Source organism: Leiobunum rupestre, chromosome 11, assembly GCF_980474605.1.
Source record: "Leiobunum rupestre chromosome 11, qqLeiRupe1.1.hap1, whole genome shotgun sequence".
NCBI lineage: Eukaryota > Metazoa > Arthropoda > Arachnida > Opiliones > Sclerosomatidae > Leiobunum > Leiobunum rupestre.
In genome coordinates, this window is record NC_143394.1 from 38,518,210 (window position 1) to 38,528,265 (window position 10,056).

At 36.0% G+C, this 10,056-nt stretch overlaps 2 long non-coding RNA genes across 3 annotated transcripts; one reads left to right on the forward strand and one right to left on the reverse strand.

Moving 5' to 3' along the window:
* Nucleotides 1–372: 372 nt before the first annotated feature.
* Nucleotides 373–1,281, forward strand: LOC149922542 (uncharacterized). Its single transcript, XR_016477370.1, has 4 exons — nt 373–436; nt 797–913; nt 1,012–1,069; nt 1,129–1,281. It is a non-coding gene; the product is annotated as an uncharacterized LOC149922542 (long non-coding RNA).
* A 792-nt stretch (nt 1,282–2,073) lies between these two features.
* Nucleotides 2,074–2,939, reverse strand: LOC149922543 (uncharacterized). Of its 2 annotated transcripts, none has more exons than XR_016477191.1 (2): nt 2,786–2,939; nt 2,074–2,683 (listed from the first exon to the last, which is right to left on the reverse strand). It is a non-coding gene; the product is annotated as an uncharacterized LOC149922543 (long non-coding RNA). The 2 variants fall into 2 exon arrangements; XR_016477190.1 differs by having other exon boundaries at nt 2,074–2,695; nt 2,786–2,910.
* Between the last annotated feature and the right edge of the window lie 7,117 nt (nt 2,940–10,056).

Consider the following 10,056-nt stretch of genomic DNA (forward strand, 5'->3'; position numbering starts at 1 on the left):
CAAACGTTTCGCGATTGGCTGTTGCTTTGACGTCATCAAAATTAAAAACATTTCTTGAAAAACGGTTCCAGTGTCTGGATAACATAACGTAGACAAATGAAGGGAATTAACATCATTTGAAAGGTAAATCGCTTAAAATATTTACTAAACACAACGTAGAAACATAATAATTACCAATTAAAATTAATATTTTAGATATTTATTGTGAATTCGCACGGTGTAAGAAGTAACGTAGTATAAGTTCGGCTAAGCCTTTGTCATCGACCTATCTATGAAAAGTAAACAAGATTGAATTTTAAAATGATATATTTGTATCAACAAAATTATTTTAGGTGACTAATATAGATCGTTTTATTACGATACTTTTTCCAGAATACGAAGCCTAAGGTGTTCAAATGTCATTGCGGGGTTACTTAACTGGATTTTTGCCATACAGGTACATGTTTCACATTTGCTTACATCTTGTGAAATGGCCTACAATTGAAATTAAAGCACCACTACTTCCAAAGTTTTTAATGACAGAAATTACCACAAAGCAGCCAATCAGTTACTTAAATTTCTTTTAGTTAACTTAGGAAATATCAATGACTCGATAAGTAAAAGAAACTGGTTAACCTTAAAATGAAATTTGTTTTTAAATTTTTAAGACTTGATAGTTATCAAGAAATAAAATGGTAATGTGGTTCTGCAAGATAAAACAGGCTTTATCAGAAAGTGATAGAATAAAACTGGCAAATTAGAACCTTCAAGTTTTGCTCTTTATTCAGTTACAACTTATATTCTTAATAAATTGTAGATATTTGAGAAGTCTGGTCTCTTGGCTTTTCCAATTCCTGAAGATTGTATGGAATGTTCGTAATTAATATTATCGAAGCACCCGTAACCTTATTCTGTTGACAGTTCGTCGCTACAAGTACGTATTACGGTTGTTGGTAAAATGCAGGGTTGGCTGATTTAAATCAACTTGATTTAAATCGCGATATTAATCAATGATTTTTTCTGCAAGTGTAGAAGAAACAGAAACTCCATGTAAATTTCCAAAACAAGCAATCTTGAAGGCAGTTTTGAAGTGAGTTATTTTGGTCTATAAATGCTACAAGTGTTAAGTATCGTTTTTTGGTTTTAAAGGGGATTTTCCAGAAATAATTGCAAGACAGAATCTTTAACTGAAGATCAAGAAACCGAGTGCATTAAAGCCATACAAACTGAATGGAGAAAACCAAAACCAGATATGGGAATTTTAAAAGCCAACTTGAAAAAATCTTTTATTTCAAGGTCCAACCTCCTGAAAAGTGGAAGTTAAGAGTTTTTGGAATTTTACCCTTGTTTTGAAACAGTAGAAATTGTAAGTTAAATTTTTAAAAAATATGTACTCTGACGCAACATGAAATATCTGCTGTATATAGGCAGCACGTGCTATTCTGGTTGCTATACAATAATATAAAGTGATAAATCTAATAAAATATAACACTGAACTAGTTCTGGAACTAAGAAATTCCAATCAATATGTAAAACTATGAAATTTAAATAAAAACCTATTTTGAATAGGTTTTTATTTAAACGAATTTAATTAAAATTTATTTAGATTTCAAATTAAAATAGGCTTTTTTTATTTAAACAAATAAAATGAAAATTAATGTAATTTTAATTTTATTTTTAATTAAATGTAAATAAAATTCCTTTAAATTGACTTTTATTTTATTTGTAATTAAATGTTAATAAAATTCCATTAAATTGATTTTTATTTTTCCTGGAACATTTTAAGTACACTTCCAAAAACAACATCTGTAGAACACTTTAGGTGCTCTTAAATTGGGGAATTTAAGTGCACCATACACTTTCAGAACATGTTAAGTTCACTTTAATAGCACACTTTTAGATCATAAGAACCGTTTTAGTTCATATAATGTCAACGTTTTAAAAACGATGAAAAGTGCTAAGAACATGATTAGTGCACTTTTAGGACGCTTTGTATGTGTTCTTCAAACATTCCTGAAGTGTATGTGATCTTAAATCCATACCTGGCCTTGAACTATCCAATCATGTGACCTTGATGGAATGATGGTGAGGAGCTTTCAACCTTATGTATTGCGACAACATTGACATTCCATGTTTCAAAAATTTGATCATTGCTTTGGCAAAGTGAATGTTACCGCCACACTTCAGACATTGTTGTCCTTATGAAGGACATTTCATTACTTCATGAGTTTCTTTGCATCTATAACAATTCTTAATTTGCTTAGTAGATGTTCGCTGTTGGACACGCGATTCGTCTGCAGGCTTATATCTAAACCCTTTTTTTACTTTCTTGTGGCTAATTGCATCGACTTGTTATTTGTGGGCTTCATGTGTAAAAACGTTCTCCCCCCATGACGGAAGTTGCATTGCTAATGTTTCAGCTACTTGACACATTTACGTAACTTCTTATCTCCTATGTCAGTTAATATTTGATCTCTAATCATGTTGTCATCTTCTGTAAAGTTGCGCATCTTAGCTTTTAGTCTTACGTCTGTAACATACTGTTACAGAGATTCCTCTTCCAGCTGCATTCGCCAACGAAAAACTTGCCTTTCTTGTACTTCGTTCTTCTTAGGGCTACAATACTCTTCAAAGTTGACTAGGGTATTTGTAAAATTCTTCGGCGCTGTATGCTCAAACACGAATGTGTTGTGGAGTTCAATTGCTGCTTGTCCAGCTACACGCAAAAGTAATCAGATTTTCTTAGAAGCCTCCTCATACAACGTAAACCTTTGTTTAAACAATCGGCAATTTTGGTCAGCATTACCGTTAAGGCTTAGCTCTTTAGGAGGCGCTAAACCTCCCATGTCTCCTTTTATTGTGGAAAAAATACAAAAGCAGGCGTAGATATAGAAAATTCTGACACCATGTGTCCTTAATCACTGTTACACTATTCTATAGTTATATTAATTACAAGAAGCTTTAAGATATGATTTGTTTAATTAACTGATTATCGGCGGCTGGCTGACGCGTTGGCTCGCGCTCGCGCAGTGTCAGCTGCTACAAATTATCTGTACAGTGTCGCCATCTATTTGGGAGTCTCAGTGTCGCCATCTCTTTGGGAATCGCAGTGCCGCGTATTTCAATTTGCAAAAAATTTCAAAATTCGATATAGCTACAATACTTGATTCCTTTCTTGTTAAAGAGGAGGTGCCAAGCTTCAACCAGTACCATTAGCGTTAGGCTTCGAGCTTAGGAAATATAGCGCCATCTGCCTAAAAATCCATGAACTAAATAAGTTAAGAACTAGTGTACGATTTTTTAATTTCCATGTTTTTCGATTGAAACTTTCAGCAGTTGCGCAGAGGGAATTTTAAACGAGCACGCAGCTTTAATATATTCAGTTTAACACTCGGTCGGTAGGCAGCGATAACTGTGACCAAAATATAAACTACGCGTTATTGCTTTCAAAAGCGCTTGGTTCAATTTATTTACTTTTTGACATTTTGATAAAAGCCGTGTTATGTAGGCTATTTTACCAGGAGAAAAAAAAGGTTTTTACCAGAAGTAAAGCTTCTGAACTTTTATTTACCAGATGTAAAGGCGGTTTTACCAGAATGAACTATTTTACCAAAATAAATGAACATTCTAGTTTTACGCGGTATTTCGATTGCGATTAAACTTTTGCACTTCGTTGACTTTTTTACCAGTAGTAAATTAATTTCTTACAAAAAGTAAATGAACTTCTTTTACCGGCTTGGGTTCCATATTGGTATATATGTTTTTTTTACCAGAAGTAAAGGGGATATCATATTTCTGATACGCTTGCACGTAATACGCGTATCGACAAGGCTTAGCTTATTTACGTGGTTTTTCGTTCGCCGACAATGTCATTTTTTAACGGGCCTTGTATTTCTTAGCCAGTAAAAGGGGCCCAAGTAGCCATTTTGGAAAAACGTTTTTACTCCGACTCAAACTATTTGCCACCGCAGAATCGGAGTAAATGACGTCTTAGGGTTACTCTTCTTACACTACCCTGAAATCCCTAGTATTAAACTAATAAGGCGAGTTTGTTTTCGCGTCTTCCGCCGAGTGCTTCCGAGGGTTATTGCGTAAAAGTAAAATGGCGCTGTTTTGTCACTGGAAAGAAAATAGATATTTTGGAGCTTTGTATCGTACTTGGTAGCTAAATGTGATTTTGACCGTAATTTTGGTCATGTTTTAGATAGGCAAGCTGGTTGTAGGCCGTTATTTACATCTCGATGCTCCTAGCCGCGCCAGATACCCGCCTTTTAGCCGGTTGGATGGATTCTGATATTTAAAACCTTACTCGTGTTGAAATCTGGTTTTCCGGGTGTTTTAAAAACTCGCGAAGAGTCGCGAGACGCTTCATACGGTTAAAGGGAGAGGAAATTCAATCGAAAATCGTCCTCTAACTCGGGATACGACTCGTTTTTAACGTCACTAGTGCTAATCAACGCGTAAGAACGGGAATTTTTTACTCTAACAATATAGCTCGAATTGAGGGAGTCCTTGCATCATCTAGTGGCGGAAAACGTGACTTTACATTCCGGGGGTTTTCCCTTAATCCAGACAGCGAGTGAATTTAGTGAAGTCGAATCTAATGACATTTTACACGGACAAAATTTATGAGTGAAATACCTATAGTTCAGCGGCAGCGGAAGTGTAAAGTGGTAAAACTTTTGAAGAATTATAGTTTCATTGAGTGGCCTTTGTTATATAATTTCTATTAAATTTAAATAGAAAATTTATAATTAATTTTCTAAGAATATTGATTATTTCCATATAAATAGGTCACACTAGAGGGCGGTAGCGTTTTGGCTGGTCCATGAAAAATGAAATAAAATGACGTCCATAATCCATATGCGATGCATAAGCTCGAGATATTTAAGCCTTGGTTTTTTATTAAAAAAATATGTCATATAGAAGTAATAGCTCGGCGTGGTAAAGTGTGGTGTAGTGGTTATAGGCGTTAGGATTTCCGTACCGTGTCGTCGAATTGTTGTGCGTTCGAATCTAAGGAGGGACAAAATATTTGAATGGGTTTTAATTGCAAGAAATTTGTGGCCCCCCTTCCCGTAAGAAATTTTTTCCAGTAATTAAATAGTATCATGATCAACTACCCGGAAGTTGAATACCATTGACTACTTTTCCGTGTCGGTGTGCTACTAATTGACATTTCTTTTGTCTATAATTACTTCAAAATATCTATTCGGCAGTCACGTGGCTTCTAAAGTTTTTTTAAAGAGGTTTAAACTATCTTTTTAAATATCTTAAAGGGGCTCAAAAGCTGAGACGCATTAAAAAAAAATTGCTAGTACATTTTTTTAATTCATTGCGCATTCGTGAATCTCTCAGCTTTGGCCATGTAAGTTATTTGTCAGAAATTACAAAGTGTTAGGTATAGCTGGTACATGAAGAGTTAATAAAAGCGTTTAGACTACACTCGTACATGTAAGGTTTTGGGCCCCTTTAATCACGTACTTAACCGTTATTTTCTCTGGAAATTAACATAATAACTTTAAAATAGTTGACAGCAAACAAGTTTCCTAAATTTTCGTTAGGGTGTCTATTAAATAAATAAATAAACTCTGACAGCCAACAAGTTTCCTTAATTTTCTCTAGGTGTGTCTATTAAATAAATAAATAATCTCTTTGATATCACATCCCCCAGATCAGCGCTGTTAGACGTACCATAATTATGGTACAAATCAATAATTTTAGGTAGAAATTTGGGTTGTACCATAATTTTAGCGATGTACCATATGGTACGCTTATTTACAATAATTTTGATAGGCTGTACTATAATTTCCATATTTTTTTAAATAGTATCATATTCTCAAAAAATTTCGATTTCAATAACAAAGTCAGTCATTGCACGATTTCACTTTCTGGTGTTATGAACACCGTGTTCAGTAGCTTCAGCCCCGCTTTCTCGTAACGGCTGCGGTAGCACTGCGCTAGGCAGGTTTACAAATTAGTCCTCTCTTGAGTCTTCTCTTTCAACCTACGGCAGTCCATGGGCAGTCTCAGACTTGGTCGTAGAATAAAACACTGATCTGGCAGCCAGCACAGAGGAGCGTTCAAGCCAATTATATGAACCTAGCGTTCAAGGGTCCGTAGCGTCGCGTGGTCTGTCACTGTTGCCGGCAGTTATTTATAAAAGTGATTTACTATGGTCGAATGACAGGTCAAGTATTTCAAGAACATGTAAATCTTTGAGGAAAACACTTAAAACGACTACAGCATTACTTTAAGATTTTAAATTCCCGCCAAACTAGCTAAATACGTCATAAATGGGAGGTGCAATAATTTTGAGAAGAATTCAATAATTTTTTATCATCGATACCATAATTTCCGTTTTAAAATCTGACAGCGCTGCCTCAGATCGTTCATGCTTCCACTGGCGAATTTTTTTATCTCCAAATATTTAAATTTAGAATTGGTGTATATGGCAGCATAACCTTCGAACCTTCTTATTATAACCAGGCGACGAGTGGAGCGTACCGGTGCCTTTGACGTCACGATGGCCGTTGATGAAAGTGCGATCACTTTAGAGATCAGATTAATTTTCCGCAGTTAACCATTTCGGTTAGCATAGAACCATTTAGCGGCCACTGCAAGAAGTTCGCTTAGCTACTGTATTTTCGTCTGCTAAGGTCGTCTACCTCGAGTCTTGTAGAGGTTTAGTGAGTTTGCGGACGTGAGCTTCTGGCGATGGCCGCTAGAAGGCTTTATGGTACTCGAAATGGCTAATTGAACACAGCCTCTGGCGTTACGTTTGCCTTTGGAAAGCGCCCGCCTCGGTTCGGGTCTCCACCAATCAGTTAGTGTGACTCTTGGGATGTCGACACATGGCGGCACCACCAAGCAGCGCGCTCGGACCCCGTTGACCATGGTCGCAGTTAGTAAGCAACATAAGTGTCAAGGTATGAGTGTGGAATGTGCTTTGATAAATATAGGACCAAGCGTCTTTCAAAGTGGGATGGCATACGTTGCTCTTTCGAGAGTCACATCTTTGGATGACCTTCATCTGCTTGATTTTGATGCGTCTAAAATATATGATGATTGTAAAGCAGTAGTTGAGTATAATCGCCTAAGAATTGAGTTTAGGCCTGATTTACCACAAACAACCTTTAATCTAAAAAGATCAGCAAAAACAAGTTTACCTGTGTCAGTAACGGCATTTGAAATGGATTTGGGTATTGAAGCTGTTGTAAGCAATGAAGCTGGTCTCTCCAAGGCTAGAGTGCCTAAATCTGTAAGTGCTAATATTCCTAAAGATAATTCACTTTTGGTTATTAAAGGATTTTTGAATAACGATAATTCCTGCTATGCTATCTCCACTTGACAAGCTTTTTTCCAAATTCCAGAATTTGTCAGAAGCATTCGAGAAAGTTATTTCTCCAGGACCAGCAACTGTTGTAGCTCTATTTTGAAATCTATTAATGATAGAGTCATGGTATGTTTGGTGGTTATAGCCTCAAATGATTTTAATAAAATATTAATTAATTATACAAAATGTACGAAATAAATAAGAAAAATGAATAAATATAAAAACCGTGATATATTTTATACAACTTAAGCGAGTGTTTCGGTCAGAAAAGAGCGAGCGCTTTAATATTTTGTCGTTTGTCGAATTGATTTACAGCAATAAACAATTCGGTAAAATACTGCTTACGTGATTATTTACTTTAGATTATAGAGAGGCAAAAGGCTTGGCCCGATATCTCTTGAACCAGAGAGGCTCACAATTAGATTTGTATCTATCTGGCAAACCTGAAAACCCAGTTGCCTCGTAAAACATGTAAATTTTTGTTCAAAATCTTCTGATTTTATTGTTATTTTTTAAACAAAATCATTTTTACTAGTGAAATAGCTTTGTATCAGTAATTTCGTAAACATGTAAATTATAATCGTGCTATATTTTGGAATATAGTCTCTTTACGTAGACTACCTTAGCTATGTACTAGAAATCAACCTTACGCGTGAAACTTTAATAACTACTAACAAAACAAATTGAACATAGCTTAACTTTGGAAAATCAAAGAAACAATTGTGCAATATTGGGTCTGTCTGAGGGATTGAACCCGTTTAGCCCCGGAGTTTATCGAATTGTCTGTACAGATAACCTTTTAATTATATATTAATGTAAAATGTGAGATCGGCACTGCATATTACCTTTTTTTCCCCTAGCTATCACGTCAAAAATTCAGTTTCATAGTCGTAAACTTGACTAAAAGTGTTAGTGTATTTTCTACAATATTGTTTTATGAATTAATTATTTGCTACTTATCGAATTTACTGAGATGTAAAAAGTATTTTCTACCGACGGATGTGTAAAACCAACTTTAATATGCCAATAAAATTACGTATGAGGTTCACGTACTCCAGACTGTTATTCATGTTGATTTGACAGACTTTATTACTGTGTTATTTACAGCTATTTCATCATGTTAAATTAACATAAAAATACTTGTAATATTATAATACGGAATAAGCTGTTATACTTAAGACCTTTTCACACAAGCCAACTTTTTAAATCAAAATGCTGAGTCAGCAAAAATGGATCAGTGATCCATTTTTTTTCTCGCGTACATTTTTGGTGGATCAACTCATCGAACTTTTATTCACACGAACCAACTAGTTGACTAAACTCAAGTTGACTCATCTAGTTGGATCAAAAAGTTGGCTCGTGTGAAAAGGCCTTTACAGAAACGTTTTGGCATCCCCTGCTTCCAACACTTTAATGTAATTTGAACAGGGATTTTTTCTCTCAGTGTGTGGGGACTGAAGAATATGAAAGATCTTGTAAAAACATTTTCTTGATGGGAGTAGTGGCATAATTCTTTGATATCAAGTGGCTGGATACCAGTTTATTTCAAATCATTCATTCCTCGATAATTTGCTGTTCAATTACTGCCAAATATTCATCTACTAAGTCAGTAAAGGTTTCGTGCTGCTACATTACTGGAATTGGTATACAATGTAAAGCAGCTGTCATTGGACTAGTGCTGTATATTTGTCTAACCCATGCGACTGTGGGGACTGGAGAATAAAAGAGACATTGTAAAAACATTCTCTTGGTCGGAGTAGTGGCGTACTTCTTTGATATCAAGTGGCTAGAGACCAGTTTATTTTGAATCATTCAGTCCTTGATAATTCACTGTCCAAATACTGCCAAATATTCATCTACTTGATACTATTGGCAAGATCAAGACAGGGAAAGGTTTTCTACTGCGACATTACTGGAATGGATATATAATGCAAAGCGGGTGTCATTGGACTAGCGCCTTATATTTGTCTAACCCATGTGACTGTGGGGCGAGGGGTAAGACACTCTGCGAGCTAGGTGTACGCTGCCGTACCTTTGACAGTGCTAAATGGAACTTGCGATCTCTTGAAAATATGTACCTTTAACAGTGCGAAATGCATGAACTCGGTGTACAGATTATCTGAGACTGTCTTACCCCACGCTGTGGGGACCGTAGAATAAAAGAGACCTTGTAAAAACCTTCTCTTGGTCGGAGTAGTGGCGTACCTCAATACACACCAGACTTCAGTACCAGATAAGGTACAATTCCACTTAGGGCGATGCCACTAGGTACAATTCCACTTAGGGTAAGGCCACCAGGTACTATATGCCATTTAGGGCGATACCACTAGGTACGTTTCTACTAAGGGCATGTCCCTAAATAAGATGTCATTAGGTACGATGTCAGTTAAGGCGTTTGCAATTAATACCATCTTCACTAATACCTGTCCCTTCTTAGCCGCAGTAAAATGCCCAGGTGTACCTATATATCCCCTTTTTTCTCAGCGTAGCTGAGCTTTTTCCGATAATTGTTTGTATAAGTTGTAAGGAATTTCTTAGTTTCATTGTTTATTTTGTAAATTAGTTGAAAAACATGTCACGTGATATATAAATGACGTGAAAACACATGATAAAGAAGGCCCGCCAAAGAAGCGGCAGAATGTTACAGTTAATAAAACGAGCGATTGACGCGCAGCGCCTCTAGGGGCGAGCTCGCGAGTCGCGTGTAACTTGGTTAAAAATAAACTAGTATTCCCGTTGAC